This window comes from Littorina saxatilis, linkage group LG3, assembly GCF_037325665.1.
Source record: "Littorina saxatilis isolate snail1 linkage group LG3, US_GU_Lsax_2.0, whole genome shotgun sequence".
Lineage (NCBI taxonomy): Eukaryota > Metazoa > Mollusca > Gastropoda > Littorinimorpha > Littorinidae > Littorina > Littorina saxatilis.
This window is the reverse complement of record NC_090247.1, coordinates 70088786-70106748: the sequence shown is the minus strand read 5'-3', so window position 1 is coordinate 70106748 and position 17963 is coordinate 70088786. Positions and strand designations below refer to the sequence as shown.

Below are 17963 nucleotides of genomic sequence, written 5' to 3'. Positions count from 1 at the left end.
ACTGCGACCTCATCTGTGTTCAGATTGTCAAGCATGGCTCGTTTTCACAAGCATTAAACGGATTAAATTAACCACATACAGTTCATTTATTCAGCAAACTGCAAACGCATCAATGCCTCTTGTTTAGGTGGGGTGTTTTGTACAGAAATTTCTTCCACACGATAGATTCACTGATTTGTCTCACAAAGTCGTCAGTAACACGAACACAGCGATTGCAGAAGCAAACGCTGTACCTACACCACTGAGACACAAGACAGATTATTTCACAGCTGTAATGCTAACAGAGAACAAAGACGTTTTGGGTACTTACGCAGCCTTTGTCAAGTCTGCCCACCGACCAGCCATTAGTAAGACGGAAATCACCGAACCAAAAACAAAGACGTCACGGTCTCTTTCGTTTTTCGTGTAACTTTGTCATGACGTCTTATTATATGATAGAAGGTTTTCGGTTCCGGTGTCATTTTAGAGTCATAGGTCAATGACAGTAAAGCAGAAACAGTCATTTTAAAGGTGGCAGCTAAACCCGTGTGTTGAAACAGCTAAAACATTCTTTTGGGATGCCATCACAATGTTAACAAGTCGCGTGAAGCGACATAACAATATTTAGTCAAGCTGTCGGCATCAAAGTAACAGAAAAACACCAAAGAACAGTCAGCGCCGAGACTATACTAAGATAGTCTCGACTAACAACATCTAAAGACCGAGACGGGTCACGCTCGTGTAGCGTGCAAACGCAGTATATACTTACTTAACCTATTTTCTGTAATTCTGAGCCCATTTTTAGAGTTAACATGACATATGTATATATTTTTGAATTCATGAGAAATTGAGAAATACGATGCAATCATTTTGAAAGCTGTAAGTGAAAATTTGATTTTAATAACAACTTTAATGAGCAAACTAATTAACTAATGTTTACGCTGCCGGGCTGAAATTCAATCCCATAGTCCGGACTTAGTCGAAGATTGCTTTGCCAAAATGTCAATCCATTTGATTGAAAAATGAGGGCGTGACAGTGCTGCCTCAACTTTCACAAAAAAGCCGGATATGAGGTCATCAAAGACATTTATCGAAAAAAATCAAAAACAATCTGAGGATCTCATACCCAAGAACTCTCATGTAAAATTTTATGAAGATCGTGTGTTTGTGTGGGTGGTTGTGTGTGTTGCAGGTCGTGTTTTCTCTGAATCGATCTACACACACACACACACACACACACACACACACACACACACACACACACACACACACACACATACATACACACATACATACATACATACATACATACATACATACATACACACACACACACACACACACACACACACACACACACACACACTCACACACACACACACACATACACCACCCTCGTCTCGATTCCCCGTCTATGTTAAAACATTTAGTCAAAACTTGACTGAATGTAACAAAAAAAGTGAAAAGAAGAAACAATGTTCAAAGGCGAAATGACAGCGGATTGAGCATTTATTCTGGTAAATGAAGGTACGATTGAAGCTTCTATACACTCCGTGTCAAAAACCACTTATAGGCTAGATTTGTAGCAGACGACAAACAAAGTATCTTGTACCTGTCTTGTAATGACGATTATCTCGTTATAAATGATCTGTACGTTGTGAAGACATTTCAAAACAAAAATCAGCTTTGTTGCGTCACGGGAAATATAGTTTACACCTCAGATTCATCCATGGAACCGCGTGATATTTCTTCTCGACAGGGTGAATGAATATGATGTCTTTTTCGGAACTGGACAAAACTAGCTAGCCTTCGACGTACTGATTCTATTTTGGTGCATCGGGCATTCTGAGAAATATATACAGCATATTGTTTTTCGTAAAAAAACGTGATTAAGCCACGTGTATATGTTGTAAACTTAGCAAAAACCAAGCTCATAATTTTAAAATCACGTTTTACGCTATTTCGTGCGTAGTGCTAAACTGTGTGGCTTGCCAAGACTGACACAAAATATAGTTCTACAACTTCTAGGCTTGTGTTGATTATTCTGTGCATGGTGAATTTCACATGCTTTGTTTCCACATCCCATGACAAATTCTCCTTACTTTGGTCATGCCATATATATAAATTACAGCTCCGATTCATCCATGGAATCTCGTAGTATTTTGTCTCGACGGGGTGAATGAATATAATGACGTCACTCGAGGCAGAGCCTCGTCATCATATTCATTGACCCAGTCTCGACAAAATACCACGCGATACCATTGATGGACGGAGCTGTAACTTATACATATCTTCACAGCCTCTAAAGGCTGTCCTTAAGGTTAATTGAGCTGGAAGTTGAGCTCGCGAAGACTTCGTTAAATCTTTTTATATCTAAAATTCACTGCTAAAACTCCTTGCAGCGAGCTTGGTGAAGCAGACTTCACGAAGCCGACTTCGCGCAATTAATAAAGGGCTATTTTAGACAGAAACAGCGAATGATACTTAAGCACAATGTGACCTAGAAGCAAACATTGACAGAAGAAAATGGAATTGTATTCTCCATCCCTGTACAGTTTGTTGTGGTCAGGACAACGAACCCCCTTCACAGTTACCCACAACTATTAGGCCAAACAAAACAAGAAATTCCTCCGAGGTAGGAAAAACACCCCCGTCAAAGGGAAATAACCTTCTCAGTTGGTGGCAGTGAGAATGGTTATTTCCCTTTGACCATTAATATGTCCCTCTATAAGTCCTTGTATAATTTTAATCCACCAATAACTCCCTAACCGTGTGTTTGACTGGTCCCAATTTTTGTAAGGACCGTCTCAGGAATGTATAGAACCTGTTCACCAAGTTTGGTGACGATCGGTCCGTTCATTCTTGAGATCTATATGCGAACACAAACACACAAACAAACAAACAAACAAACAAACAAACAAACAAACACATCGACCGAATCCTATACACACCCCTATACCGGGGGTGTAAATATAGGTTGGTTAAGGGTAACGTGACCAATTTTTATTTTTTTTAAAATGTAGTCGATTTTAAAGGTTACTTCCCTTAGTCTCGGTATGGTTCGCAAAATGGGCCAACAGTTTTTATTTTTTTGAGAAATGAAGAACAAGTTTTAGGGTCGGCGGGAAAAAAATAGGGTCGGTCGGGTTACCCTAAACCAACATGTATTTTTATTTGGCCTCACGACTGTAAGAAGCAGGCTCTGTGCCCCTTACAGATACATTACATTTGCTTTACTTTCTGACTGTTGACAAATGGCAGTCGCCATGTTAATGGCGCAGTTAGAACGTGATCGCCCTTTGGGGAACAAGGCAGCTCAACGGAAATAAGAAAATTATCTCCCCTCACAGGATTGCGTCCCCTCTTTAAATGCCTCTACGTCAGTGCTGAGCTTATTATCACCGAACGTATCATCACCGTACAGTACCTTGAAAACACCCATGCAAAGGCTATGGGAAGGCGCTTGCTACATACTGCGCGTTTACAAGGTTGTTTACGGTAGGGGAAGGGCTCCTAATATGGACCACTTTTTGTTTCATGCTAATAACTAGCTTGTTTTCTTGCGAAGAAGTTTCATTTTGTGTTTGGTAGTCCTCTCTTAGGTGAACCGTTAGGCCTAATTAGAGTGAAATAGCTTTGATAGACATTCAGCAAAAATTAAATACAGAAAAAAAATCACAAATGGTCCATATTAGGCGCCCAGGCTCCTAATATGGACCAGTGAAGCGGCCTTCACGAATCACTGTCAAAAGCACCCTATACTTCAAAATAACATGAAACAACTTGGTGTGCATGTCAGACTAATTCAAATATGCTTTAGATTTATCTGTTTCGGGTTGATGAGAGCATTTTTTTAAGCACACGGGGACACTAACGAAGCATATCAAAAACAGAGTGAAAATAAATAAAATTATCAACTTCCACAAAAAGAAGACAATTTGATATATTTTTTTGAAAGATTGAGTGCTAGTTATAGGTTATTTTCAGCAAGCTTCCTAATGAATTAATGAAAATAGCCTTTAGCTTTTATTTTCTTCGATTTGCTGAAGGTGGTTCATATTAGGGGACTCGCAGATACTTTGAGAGTTTGCTATTATTTTTTGTTTGCAGTAGAAACTCGGGGTCAAAACTGCTAAAATGTAACAAATACGGTCTTAGCTGTCATATATAGCAATTTTTGTGTGATAAAAGCTTTGGCTGTGGACAGAAACGAGTCCGTTTTAGGCGTCAAATTTAGAGTGAACGCTGCCAAAAGTGAAAAAAAGAGAAAAAGCCTAACGGTTTTGAGGTTTGTGTTTCTGCAACTGTTTTGACATGTGCAAGTTATCCAGAGAGGGTGAATACAGCTAATGAAATTGTTTTGAGCGCTCTAGCGCCGTTAGTTTGTCAGATCAAGAGGTGGTCCATATTAGGAGCCGGTCCATATTAGGAGCCCTTCCCCTATATGTTCGTGAGGACGGTGAAAGAAGAGCTTTGATGAGAACCGTGTTTGCGATGTTGTCTGTTTTTTGTGTGTGGTATTTCATAGGATTTGAGTTTTATGTCATCTCTGGTTTGTGATTTGGGGAGAATACTTAGTAGTTTCTGGCGGAAATTGAGCGGTGTGTTATCGTGTGATCGGCCGCGTCGTCATGTTGAAAGTTTGTTGCACGATTGCTCAGCTTGTATTTCATGAACGTTGTACAAAAAAAGAGAGAAAACAAGTCTTGTGAAGCGATATAAAAACATTAAGTCAAGCTGTTGGGCATCAAAGTAACTGATTAACCTCAACTTTCACAAAACGCCGGATATGATGTCATCACAGACATTTATCAAAAAAATGAAAAAAAGTTCCGGGGATATTATACCCAGGAACTCTCATGTGAAATTTCTTGAAGATCGGTCCAGTAGTTTTCTCTGAATCGCTCTACACACTGTGACACACACACACACACACACACACACACACACACACACACACACACACACACACACACACACACACACACACAGACGCACACACACACACACAACACACACACACACACACACACACACACACACACACACACACACACACATACACACACACACACACACACGTACATACACACATACACCACGACCCTCGTCTCGATTCCCCATTTATGTTAAAACATTAAGTCAAAACTTGACAAAATGTAACAAGAAGAGCATTCGTAATGGCTGGTCATTTCCAGTCTCTACAAAATAATATCGGTTTCAGTAGTATGGTGTACAGTTCTTTACAACGAACAATTAGAACCAATTAAAATCCCTTTCTTTTTAATTTGGCATCACATCATTGTGATCCTTTTACACGATTACATTTTCCTCAATTTCATTTGCCAAGCACAGAATTTTTTGTCTTGCTTCTTTTTCAATCTTAGTCTGTATTGGAAATTGCAGTAAATAGAGAGGAGCGCCCCGCCTTCACAATCCTGGTTTGCGCTCAACGTCATGGGAGCTATCATTTCTCACAGGCCACAAGTCAATCATCGCTAAAACTTTCAGAACACAAAACATACTTTCACTTTTTAGGGGTGACACTAACTTTTGATTTTTTGAAAAGAACTCACATTTTAAAGATATAGTCTGGATCGTGTCTTATTTTCAAGATTTACTTAATTGAATTTGTACAGTTTTCTTCTTTTTAAGATATCAATTGCCTCCCTTGAATTTTATTTGTGAAAATTCTGGAGAAAAAAAGATGTCAACTTTAAAGCAATGTGATCACGATAATTAGGTAGACAACGTGTGAAGAGACCTGTTTCCAGACTATATTTTTTTTCTAAATAGTTTTAAAATGTGTGTACTTTTTAAAAATCAAAAGTTGTCGTAGCCCCTCAAAGTGAAAGTTCAACGGAACGATAGCACTGAACGCCCTGTGGCCTATCAGGCGAATCTTTGAAATTTGAAGTCACCGTCGCTAGGCAACAACTTGAACAAGATTGCCACGCACTCCCCGTGCAGCGATAAGTTAACACTTGCACTTTGGCCAAACCAGCAGATTATGAGGAAATGGTAGCAAAAAGTAAGGTAAGAGAGAGAGAGAGAGAGAGAGAGAGAGAGAGAGAGAGAGAGAGAGAGAGAGAGAGAGAGAGCTGAACTTTATTTTACAAGGATGAAGATTTAAGGCTTGGTTTTTACAATATGTCCTTGCAACGAAAAAAAGACAAAACAAAACACTGTCACACTTTCAAATTGAGTCGCGTAAGGCAAAAATACAACATTTAGTCAAGTAGCTGTCGAACTCACAGAATGAAACTGAACGCAATGCAACGCAGCAAGACGGTATACTCGTAGCATCGTCAGTCCACCGCTCATGGCAAAGGCAGTGAAATTGACAAGAAGAGCGGGGTAGTAGTTGCGCTGAGAAGGATAGCACGCTTTTCTGTACCTCTCTTCGTTTTAACTTTCTGAGCGTGTTTTCAATCCAAACATATGTTTTTGGAATCAGGAACCGACAAGGAATAAGATGAAAGTGTTTTTAAATTGATTTCGAAAATTTAATTTTGATAATAATTTTTATATTTTTAATTTTCAGAGCTTGTTTTTAATCCAAATATAACATATTTATATGTTTTTGGAATCAGAAAATGATGGAGAATAAGATGAACGTAAATTTGGATCGTTGTATAAAAAAAGTAATTTTTTTTACAATTTTCAGATTTTTAATGACCAAAGTCATTAATTGATTTTTAAGCCACCAAGCTGAAATGCAATACCGAAGTCCGGGCTTCGTCGGAGATTACTTGACCAAAATTTCAACCAATTTGGTTGAAAAATGAGAGCGTGACAGTGCCGCCTCAACTTTCACGAAAAGCCGGATATGACGTCATCAAAGACATTTATCAAAAAAATGAAAAAAAGTCTGAGGATATCATACCCAGGAACTCTCATGTCAAATTTCATAAAGATCGGTCTAGTAGTTTAGTCTGCATCGCTCTACACACACACACACACACACACAGACAGACAGACTCACACACATACACCACGACCCTCGTCTCGATTCCCCCCTCTATGTTAAAACATTTAGTCAAAACTTGACTAAATGTAAAAAAACAAAACAAAACACTGTCACACTTTCAAATTATACTAAAACAGAAACGCTAAATAATCAAAATTCAAATTAAAGCAGTAATATAAACTCACTTCAGAAGATGAGAATGATGAGAGAGAGAGAGAGAGAGAGAGAGAGAGAGAGAGAGAGAGAGAGAGAGAGAGAGAGAGAGAGAGAGAGAGAGAGAGAGAGAGAGAGAGAGAGAGAGAGAGAGAGAGAGAGAGAGAGAGAATGGGGGGTAGGTACTTTTCTCCAGAACCAGACGACCTATTTCATAATGTTGTTTTTCTTTAAAGGTACATGCCTTCTCGTGCAAACGATTGTATACACCACAACGGGTCCACGATTTCACAAGGATAAAAGCTAGCATCCTTCCGCTTGGAACCATAATCTACCCTCTGCTACCTTTGTGCAGACTGAGCATTTTTCTCTGAATTATTTTTGCAACTAGCACCAGTGTTACTGCGCATGGAACCGTATTTTCTGCACCAAAAGCAGCCATGGCTGAGGTACACGACAAAGTTACCACCCAAACCGGAGCCACCCGCAGTGTTGGATTGGTTGAAACTGAGATGTGTCGTGATTTAAACCAATCAGAACCCGCGGTTTGATCTCTCCCGTGTGGGTGGCACCCACTTTCGGGTCGTGCTCCTCAGTCCTGGCTGGGAGAAAAAAAAAAAAAAAAAAAAACTAGAGGAGAAAAAATTGACTCCACAAAAAAAATAAATAAATCCACAATCATTTCATTTTGATCGCCACTTACGAATGCGTAGTAAAACTCACAAGATATTTTGAAACTTTTGTAACGAAAAAAAAATAGGGGAGAGAATTCAGACAAATCACAAAGGCGTCTGAGAGTGATGACCCTTCTATTATCTTTCTCGTCTTCCGTCTGGGGAGTTTGTAATCTGATGCGATGTTGTTCGTTCCTGCTTCCTCTCAGTGGAACTTGGGGTAGGTTGTGACATCCAAATACGCGCGAACGCAGTTCGGTACGTTAATGGCACACTCATTCCCGTGTTAACAACTCGATTCACCGTCTCAAGTCTCGCTAAGCTTTCACAGTGAATAAGACCCCATATAAGAACACATCAATCAATCAATATGAGGCTTATATCGCGCGTATTCCGTGGGTACAGTTCTAAGCGCAGGGATTTTTATTTTTTTAATTTTTTTATGCAATTTATATCGCGCACATATTTAAGGCGCAGGGATTTATTTATGCCGTGTGAGATGGAATTTTTTTTTTACACAATACATCACGCATTCACATCGGCCAGATAGATCGCAGCCATTTCGGTGCATATCCTACTTTTCACGGCCTATTATTCCAAGTCACACGGGTATTTTGGTGGACATTTTTATCTATGCCTATACAATTTTGCCAGGAAAGACCCTTTTGTCCATCGTGGGATCTTTAACGTACACACCCCAATGTAGTGTACACGAAGGGGCCTCGGTTTTTCGTCTCATCCGAAAGACTAGCACTTGAACCCACCACCTAGGTTAGGAAAGGGGGGAGAAAATTGCTATCGCCCTGACCCAGGGTCGAACTCGCAACCTCTCGCTTCCGAGCGCAAGACAGTGCGTTACCACTCGGCCACCCAGTCCATACCACTCGGCCACCCAGTCCATACCACTCGGCCACCCAGTCCATACCACTCGGCCACCCAGTCCATACCACTCGGCCACCCAGTCCATACCACTCGGCCACCCAGTCCATACCACTCGGCCACCCAGTCCATACCACTCGGCCACCCAGTCCATACCACTCGGCCACCCAGTCCATACCACTCGGCCACCCAGTCCATACCACTCGGCCACCCAGTCCATACCACTCGGCCACCCAGTCCATACCACTCGGCCACCCAGTCCATACCACTCGGCCACCCAGTCCATACCACTCGGCCACCCAGTCCATACCACTCGGCCACCCAGTCCATACCACTCGGCCACCCAGTCCATACCACTCGGCCACCCAGTCCATACCACTCGGCCACCCAGTCCATACCACTCGGCCACCCAGTCCATACCACTCGGCCACCCAGTCCATACCACTCGGCCACCCAGTCCATACCACTCGGCCACCCAGTCCATACCACTCGGCCACCCAGTCCATACCACTCGGCCACCCAGTCCATACCACTCGGCCACCCAGTCCATACCACTCGGCCACCCAGTCCATACCACTCGGCCACCCAGTCCATACCACTCGGCCACCCAGTCCATACCACTCGGCCACCCAGTCCATACCACTCGACCACCCAGTCCATACCTCTCGGCCACCCAGTCCACTCGGCCACCCAGTCCATACCACTCGGCCACCCAGTCCACTCGGCCACCCAGTCCATACCACTCGGCCACCCAGTCCATACCACTCTGCCACCCAGTCCATACCACTCGGCCACCCAGTCCATACCACTCGGCCACCCAGTCCATACCACTCGGCCACCCAGTCCATACCACTCGGCCACCCAGTCCACTCGGCCACCCAGTCCATACCACTCGGCCACCCAGTCCACTCGGCCACCCAGTCCATACCACTCGGCCACCCAGTCCATACCACTCGGCCACCCAGTCCATGCCACTCGGCCACCCAGTCCATACCACTCGGCCACCCAGTCCATACCACTCGGCCACCCAGTCCACTCGGCCACCCAGTCCATACCACTCGGCCACCCAGTCCACTCAGCCACCCAGTCCATACCACTCGGCCACCCAGTCCACTCGGCCACCCAGTCCACTCGGCCACCCAGTCCATACCACTCGGCCACCCAGTCCACTCGGCCACCCAGTCCATACCACTCGGCCACCCAGTCCACTCGGCCACCCAGTCCATGCCACTCAGCCACCCAGTCCATACCACTCGGCCACCCAGTCCACTCGGCCACCCAGTCCATACCACTCGGCCACCCAGTCCATACCACTTGGCCACCCAGTCCACTCGGCCACCCAGTCCATACCACTCGGCCACCCAGTCCACTCGGCCACCCAGTCCATGCCACTCGGCCACCCAGTCCACTCGGCCACCCAGTCCATACCACTCGGCCACCCAGTCCATACCACTCGGCCACCCAGTCCATGCCACTCGGCCACCCAGTCCATACCACTCGGCCACCCAGTCCATACCACTAGGCCACCCAGTCCACTCGGCCACCCAGTCCATACCACTCGGCCACCCAGTCCACTCGGCCACCCAGTCCATACCACTCGGCCACCCAGTCCACTCGGCCACCCAGTCCATGCCACTCGGCCACCCAGTCCATACCACTCGGCCACCCAGTCCACTCGGCCACCCAGTCCATACCACTCGGCCACCCAGTCCACTCGGCCACCCAGTCCATGCCACTCGGCCACCCAGTCCATACCACTCGGCCACCCAGTCCACTCGGCCACCCAGTCCATACCACTCGGCCACCCAGTCCATACCACTCGGCCACTCAGTCCACTCGGCCACCCAGTCCATACCACTCGGCCACCCAGTCCACTCGGCCACCCAGTCCATGCCACTCGGCCACCCAGTCCACTCGGCCACCCAGTCCATACCACTCGGCCACCCAGTCCACTCGGCCACCCAGTCCATGCCACTCGGCCACCCAGTCCACTCGGCCACCCATTCCATACCACTCGGCCACCCAGTCCATACCACTCGGCCACCCAGTCCATACCACTCGGCCACCCAGTCCATACCACTCGGCCACCCAGTCCATACCACTCGGCCACCCAGTCCATACCACTCGGCCACCCAGTCCATACCACTCGGCCACCCAGTCCATACCACTCGGCCACCCAGTCCATACCACTCGGCCACCCAGTCCATACCACTCGGCCACCCAGTCCATACCACTCGGCCACCCAGTCCATACCACTCGGCCACCCAGTCCATACCACTCGGCCACCCAGTCCATACCACTCGGCCACCCAGTCCATACCACTCGGCCACCCAGTCCATACCACCCGGCCACCCAGTCCATACCACTGGGCCACCCAGTCCATACCACTCGGCCACCCAGTCCATACCACTCGGCCACCCAGTCCATACCACTCGGCCACCCAGTCCATACCACTCGGCCACCCAGTCCACCCGGCCACCCAGTCCATACCACTCGGCCACCCAGTCCATACCACTCGGCCACCCAGTCCATACCACTCGGCCACCCAGTCCATACCACTCGGCCACCCAGTCCACCCGGCCACCCAGTCCATACCACTCGGCCACCCAGTCCATACCACTCGGCCACCCAGTCCATACCACTCGGCCACCCAGTCCATACCACTCGGCCACCCAGTCCACCCGGCCACCTAGTCCATACCACTCGGCCACCCAGTCCATACCACTCGGCCACCCAGTCCATACCACTCGGCCACCCAGTCCATACCACTCGGCCACCCAGTCCATACCACTCGGCCACCCAGTCCATACCAAGAAATGAACAGTCCGGGTGCTTTCTGTGCATAGTATGAATTTTTGATGAATGTATTTCTTATCAGACGGTAGTGGTTTGTGATGAAATAAATTCCTTCCTTTTCTTATACTACTACTACTACTACTACTACTACTACTACTACTACTACTACTACTACTACTACTAATAATAATAAAACATTCTTTTTATAGCGCTGTTCAGTGCCGAATGGCCGTCTCATGGCGCTTTACATTAGACATTAAAATTTAACATTTTACATAAAAAGTTTTCTCGTAAGAAATAACATACAAGCATTTAAAACAATTCATAGACAACGACCACTGTGACGAATGGAATTCGTGTATCGACTCCCTCTCTCATATTAATCGAGACTTCACTAGTTGCGTACACAAAACGAGGTTAAATGACCGAGACTACGTCATGACGACACTGTATACAGTCTACAGTCTAGTAATTCACGACTTTTTTCCGTGACCTTTCGGATTTCATGGGGGCTGCCATTTTGATTTTGATGCGCTTCCTTTTCCGGTTTACGTATTTTCCGGTTTAACATAGCATTTGCGTGTTTTTGTCAGAAGAGTGATACAGTTGTATTTGGTTATGAAGGAAGTCAAGTCCGCCATTACCTGCAACCTCAGTTGAGTGTTTACTTTGAACTTAAACTTGAACCGTAACAGTGTGTAGCCAGTTCGCAAGACCTGTTCATCTTCCTACCAGTTCCAACTGTTGTTATCAATGGGTCGCGCAGCTGGAGGAAGTGTTTATTTCCATTCGGAGCCCAACTTCAGTTCAAACCCAGTCAAGAACTGGCCTTGACATTCGTTTGGAACTTAGTTCAACGAGTATTTTCTCGAACGTAACTTTTGACCCAGCTGTCAGGTTGGCATCATGAATTAGACGTACACCGGCAGTTATAAATCATGTTGTGCAAAAGACTGTAAAGAAGTAGAAAATTGTGGAAAATCGGGAATGCTTTCTCAGTTTGTGCACCCTGGCAACATTCATCAGGAAAAAAACTGCATATGCCTTCCTCTGCAAAACAAAGGTCGCGCGAAGAATGCTGAACGGGCAGCGACGACTAGCTGTTCTTCTTCAAAGTAATAAACTAACCCCCAAACCCTGCAGGTTTGTGCGATTTACTTTGTGGACATGAAGCCAGCAGAGGACTCAGGAATGCCCACTTAATTCCTTGATTTTACTTCCGTCACAAGAACTAAAAGAACATTCAATGTTCGTTAAATCTGTGGATCAAGTGACTCACGAAGCGGAGGAAAAGAAAATCACCGGCAGATCTGTACAAGATGTTGAATTCTGCCAGGGAAACGAAGCCGCTGTCACGGCAGAGAAGTCTCCGCCTACGAAAGTCGGTAGATCTAGAGCAAGGTAAACATACGTTTTTCAACGCTTGTTTCACAAACACACACACACACACACACACACACGTACACAAACACGCTCACACCATCACACACACACTTATGAAAGAGATGGAATAGCTGATCGAGTGATGACAATGTTGATTGATAAGCATCCTCCGAAAACGGCGTATGGCTGCCTGAATGGCGGGGTAAAAAACGGTCATACACGTAAAATTCCACTCGTGCAAAAAACACGAGTGTACGTGGGAGTTTCAGCCCACGAACGCAGAAGAAGAAGAAGAAGATTGATAAGTATTTTTTGGTGCGGTGAACTTGAGGCAATATTGTTCTATCAATCCATCGATATATTTTACACTTTCAACCCAGAAATGAAGCACGTGTACACATATTGAACAAAAGAACCATTTTAAGCTTCCATTGGTATTGTTTCCTCTTTTTTTTTTGCAGACATGTTGGCAGGAAGTGAGTGTTTCACCCCACTCTTGCAAGGTAGGTTGATCACTGATGACAAGTTCTGATTGTTTTTCCTTTTTAATATTAAACGGATGACAATCCGTACTCTGCAGATGGATCTAACCGAGATGGATCTAACCGATACACGGAAGCAACATTGGGAACACACTGTTATTCAGTCTGTGAATAGTTCATGTGTGAGGGGTATTACTGCAAGTACGTTCACTAATGTAGAGAAATAATTTTGGACTCAAACTTCAAGTTAAATTGTTTCTGCTGTCAGAGCCATCTTTCTGAAGGAACAATATTTTACATGCCACTGGATTGTTGTATATTCCTTATTTTGCAATGACAGGCTCAGCTTTCATTTGATTGTAATGTGTTTCTTATTTGAAGCTTTGTATCATAAAAGCTCTGTAGAAGTGTTGCACTTGTTATGCAGACTGCATTAGGCATGGTAGCTATTGCACCTCCCCCCCCCCCCCCCGTCTATTTATCTAACACACCCACCCACACACATACACATGGTGCTGACAAAGGATTTTTTTCCATTCTCCTTCAGGCCATCGCTTAATTTCTTGCAGACTGAGGAGCAGAGGACGTTTGAGCCGCTCCTAAACATGGGGCACACAATGCAAGCCACAAGGTAAATAAGGTATCAGTTTATAAACAAATGTTTTCACTTTGATTTTTATCGCATCATTTTTTCATTAAACTCTGTAAATTGTGGCAATTACACATTATGCCAATAACAATATTATGAAGAATGAAGATTTTCAACTTATCATTGAAGAAATGAAATCAAGCATTTTTGTTCATTCTGTATTTGATTATTATTTTCCAGTCTTTGGGTTGGCATAGTGGGTGAAATAAGGGTGAGGAGTGTCGGTTGGTGTTATTTTTTCGGTCTTGGTGATGTAATATTTTTCCCACGGTATTCATGGTTATGTTTGACTTTAGTGCAGATTCCAGAACAGCCTCTTAAACTGAAAAGCTACAAGGTCAACACTATAAACAGGTTACTGGTGTCTCAGGCATTGATGTTTTTAAAAAGATTTGCACAGCAATTTATGTGTTTGTAAACAGATAATGAAAATAAAGCATAACAACTTTTATATTTTGTAAGTGGAATTAAATGTTTTCATTTTTTTTTTTTAAGTGTTTTTGTATTCAGGTTTTATTGGATGGGTGGGGGGTGGTTTTGGTGGTTCTGATTTTTTATGATGTAAGGATTTTTTTCCTTAATTAGTTATTTAATTAGTTTATGAAGGGGGGGCCGAGGGGGGGGGGGGGGGGATTTAAAGTGTATTTCTGGCTTTCGGAGAGGTGCTAAATCTGTTAAAATGGAAATGAAATAAAACAATTGGTGGTGAGGGTTATTACAAAAAAAGTAAGGATTATTTCTCATACCTTTTGATTTTTTACCCAAAAATTATGTTATTTACAATATCATTTGACAGTCCGACACTGAAGACTGCAGACTTCATGGCAGCCACTGACCTGACGATATGACAGCCATGAATTGAATATCGAACGCAGAAGAAGAAAAAGAAGAAGACAGTCTAACAGGAAAATAATTCTGGTATGCTCATAATTTCTATGCCAGTTTGAAAAAAGTCATGAATTGAAGTTTACCCAGGTTAGACATTATCATGTCGTAATTGTGACAATGAATGTATCCGTAAACGCACCAAGAGACTTACTTTGAAAAATTGAAGTCATGCATCGTCAATATGACTACAATCACAAACTGAATAAGGGGAAATCATGTCAATTTGGTGGTTTGGATCATCAGCTGTTGCTCATTCGCTATAATGGTCTACTTGACAAAGCCCGTCTTCATGTGCTTCTTTGTTTCTTTATACCTAGTGTAGACAACATGTAGGCGTTTGCAGACTGTTTATTGTATTGCTGTTGTTTGTTTGTGAGTAAAACTATGGTGTGACCTCAATTGTTTGAAATTTGTTGTGTATGTTCTACTTTGTGTAAGGTGTTTCTCCATGCCCCCAGAAGAACCGACATTATATTAAAACCTTCATACCCTGAAAATACTTGCATACTAGATGTTGTTTCTTATTGTAATGATTGGGGACAGGCAAGCTCTTAAATTGTGCAAGCCTTCAGAAAACTGTCAAGTCTGATTTGCTAGAACAAGCGATATTAACACGTTATTAAGATACATATTTGATTAAATATGTGCAGGAACTACTTCAGCAGATTCATATGGCCAGTCTCACAATGCAAAGAAGGTGAGTAAATTGAATTATGTCTCTCCCACCTGTTCTGTGTTGTGTCATTGCCTGATGAGAATTTGAAAACATGTTGCTATGGTTGGGTTCATGTTAGTTAGCAACATGTTTTCACATAGAAAATCGTGGGCACCTGAACAAATATCTGCACATTACAATGAAGTCTTACTTTGTAATCTGATGGTTTAATAACAACCCCCCACCCCCCACCCCCCCACCCCCCACCCCACCCCCACCACCCCACCCCACCACCCCAAGAAGAAGCTCACATAACTACCAACTACACAATTTCATTACAGAATCAAACAATGGGAAGAATCAGGATTCAGCAGTGCTAGGTCGTTGGGGGGGATAGCTATCACTAGGCACTCAGCAATGAATAGTTGAGGTTTTCACGGACATTAACAAAATCCGGTAACCTACGGACAGTAAATTTCACAGGGAAGGGAACAAGAACGTCAAAAATGGAAAAGTATGTTTTTTCTTTCAAACCATTGATAGAGCTCTGAAGCTTCACACAAGTTTTGCAGAGAGAGCAATCGGCCTCTTCATTTTTGGCACTAAAACATGCGCACACACAAAAAGAAAGTTTTTAAAAAGTGGCGCCGATGTATTCTCACACTCAGAGCCTTAGAATATTGCAGTTTGTATGTTACCAAATTGAGGCATGATTTTACTCCATGCAATTACCTGACCAAATCTGCGACAGTCGGGCAAACTTCTTACAAGTCGGATTGGGCCTTCAATCAAATACTCAGAAACCAGCAGCTACTTTAAGTAATACTAGTTTTGTTGTTATTTTTTACAGCTTGTACTGAATGTGTTTTCTTTTATCTCCTCAGAATCGAGTCAGCCAGAGAAAGACCATTGAGAGGGAGAGCGCACAGTAAAGCATATATGGCATGCACTTCGGTGGACCAGTGCCATCATCTTCATAACAAGAGATGCAGATCATATTTTCTTATGTTTAAAGTATAGCTGTTAGCAAAAGTATTTGACGATTCTTGGGTACGACTTTCGTGTTTAATCCTATTAGCTTGTGTACAGCCCCAAAATCTGTTTTATTTTGATTTATCATTTATAGTTTGAATTTTTTTTTATGGAATTAGTCCAAATGTTAATACATCTAAGGTTGCAATATTTTTTTCTTGTATATACCCTTAAAACTACCTCTTCGTGTAAACAAAATTTAATTGTAAAAAGAAGTGTTTGTTCAAGGGAGATAATTTGAAGCGAATTTTTTTTTAAATCAGTAAAACTGCGTAGTGACATCCTCAATTAAATAAAAAGAATAAGGAATAAAGGTATACACACAGGTTGTACCCATTTTCTTGATTGCACTGCTTTTAAATAGAAAGCTTTTTTTCTCAGAATTATTTTACAAAAAAAATTCAAGGGAGGCAATTGATATGATAAAAAGGAAGAATTTTTTTTCTTAGAATACTGTACACATTTAGTAAAGTATAATTTACAAGACAAAACACAGGGATTTTTGGGTTTTTTTACTTGACAAGAGAACCACGAGATTTGTGCAGATTATTTAAAATTTTCTGTACAGTATATTTTACAAAGACAGATCCATACAATATATATAATTTTGTAATAGATGTTTTCAATTTGTAGGTATGTTTTTTTTTAAATCAACAGTTCGGATAGCCACAACAAGTGTGTATGTCTTGTGATTTGAGAGCTTTAGCACTGGATGCTTAGAATCCTCTTGATCATTTACTTCAGTAGGTAAAGCCACCTTCTCCAAAATCTTCTCTCCTATTCTGTGCTTACTACAGTGGGTTTGACAAGAGAACCACGAGATTTGTTTTTGTACATATGTTGCTTTTATTCTGTACACTTTAATGATTTAATTCTATGTGCACATTTTTTTTTTAACTGTGTTTTTGTTTTTGTTTTCCTGTATTCAAAGTGTGTATGGAAACCACAACCTGTCACAGCAGTATTATTAATCTGGATCTCCCTGCTAAGAACGTAATTAACAGAACGTGTGCATGTAGCTAAAGAACTTAAAAAGAATTTCTGCTACTTCACTCAAAATACGTCCATCCTCAGTGGCTCACACTCATATTTTCTTAAAATAATATTTCTTCATACAAACATGTTTGCGAATTATTCAATTTTGCGTAAAATATTCAATTACGATTTCTTTGTGTGTTGCAAAATTATGTAATAAAATTATGCAAGATCAAATTCAAAACAGCAATAAAGCTGCTGACGGCAGAATACCTCTGTTGACTTCTCTATCTGTTGGGTCAAACTATGCCACAGGCATGTTTCTTCTAGTAGCTCAATATTACGTGATACAGTCTCAAAGACAGAACAACGCAATAACCTTTTTTTGTGTAGATTCGATTGACTTTTTCCTGAAATAAAATATTCATGAAGCGGGTTCTGACTGAGT

General features: G+C 42.8%; 1 protein-coding gene and 1 long non-coding RNA gene across 7 annotated transcripts in view; one reads left to right on the top strand and one right to left on the bottom strand.

The window, feature by feature from the left end:
• The window catches only part of LOC138963130 (uncharacterized), an 87627-nt gene that overhangs the window by 15021 nt on the left and 54643 nt on the right, over positions 1-17963 (bottom strand). The gene's annotated exons all lie outside the window — the stretch shown is intronic.
• Positions 12068-17951, top strand: LOC138963128 (uncharacterized). Its single transcript, XR_011454722.1, has 6 exons — positions 12068-12852; positions 13296-13337; positions 13864-13947; positions 14762-14883; positions 15504-15550; positions 16393-17951. It is a non-coding gene; the product is annotated as an uncharacterized lncRNA (long non-coding RNA).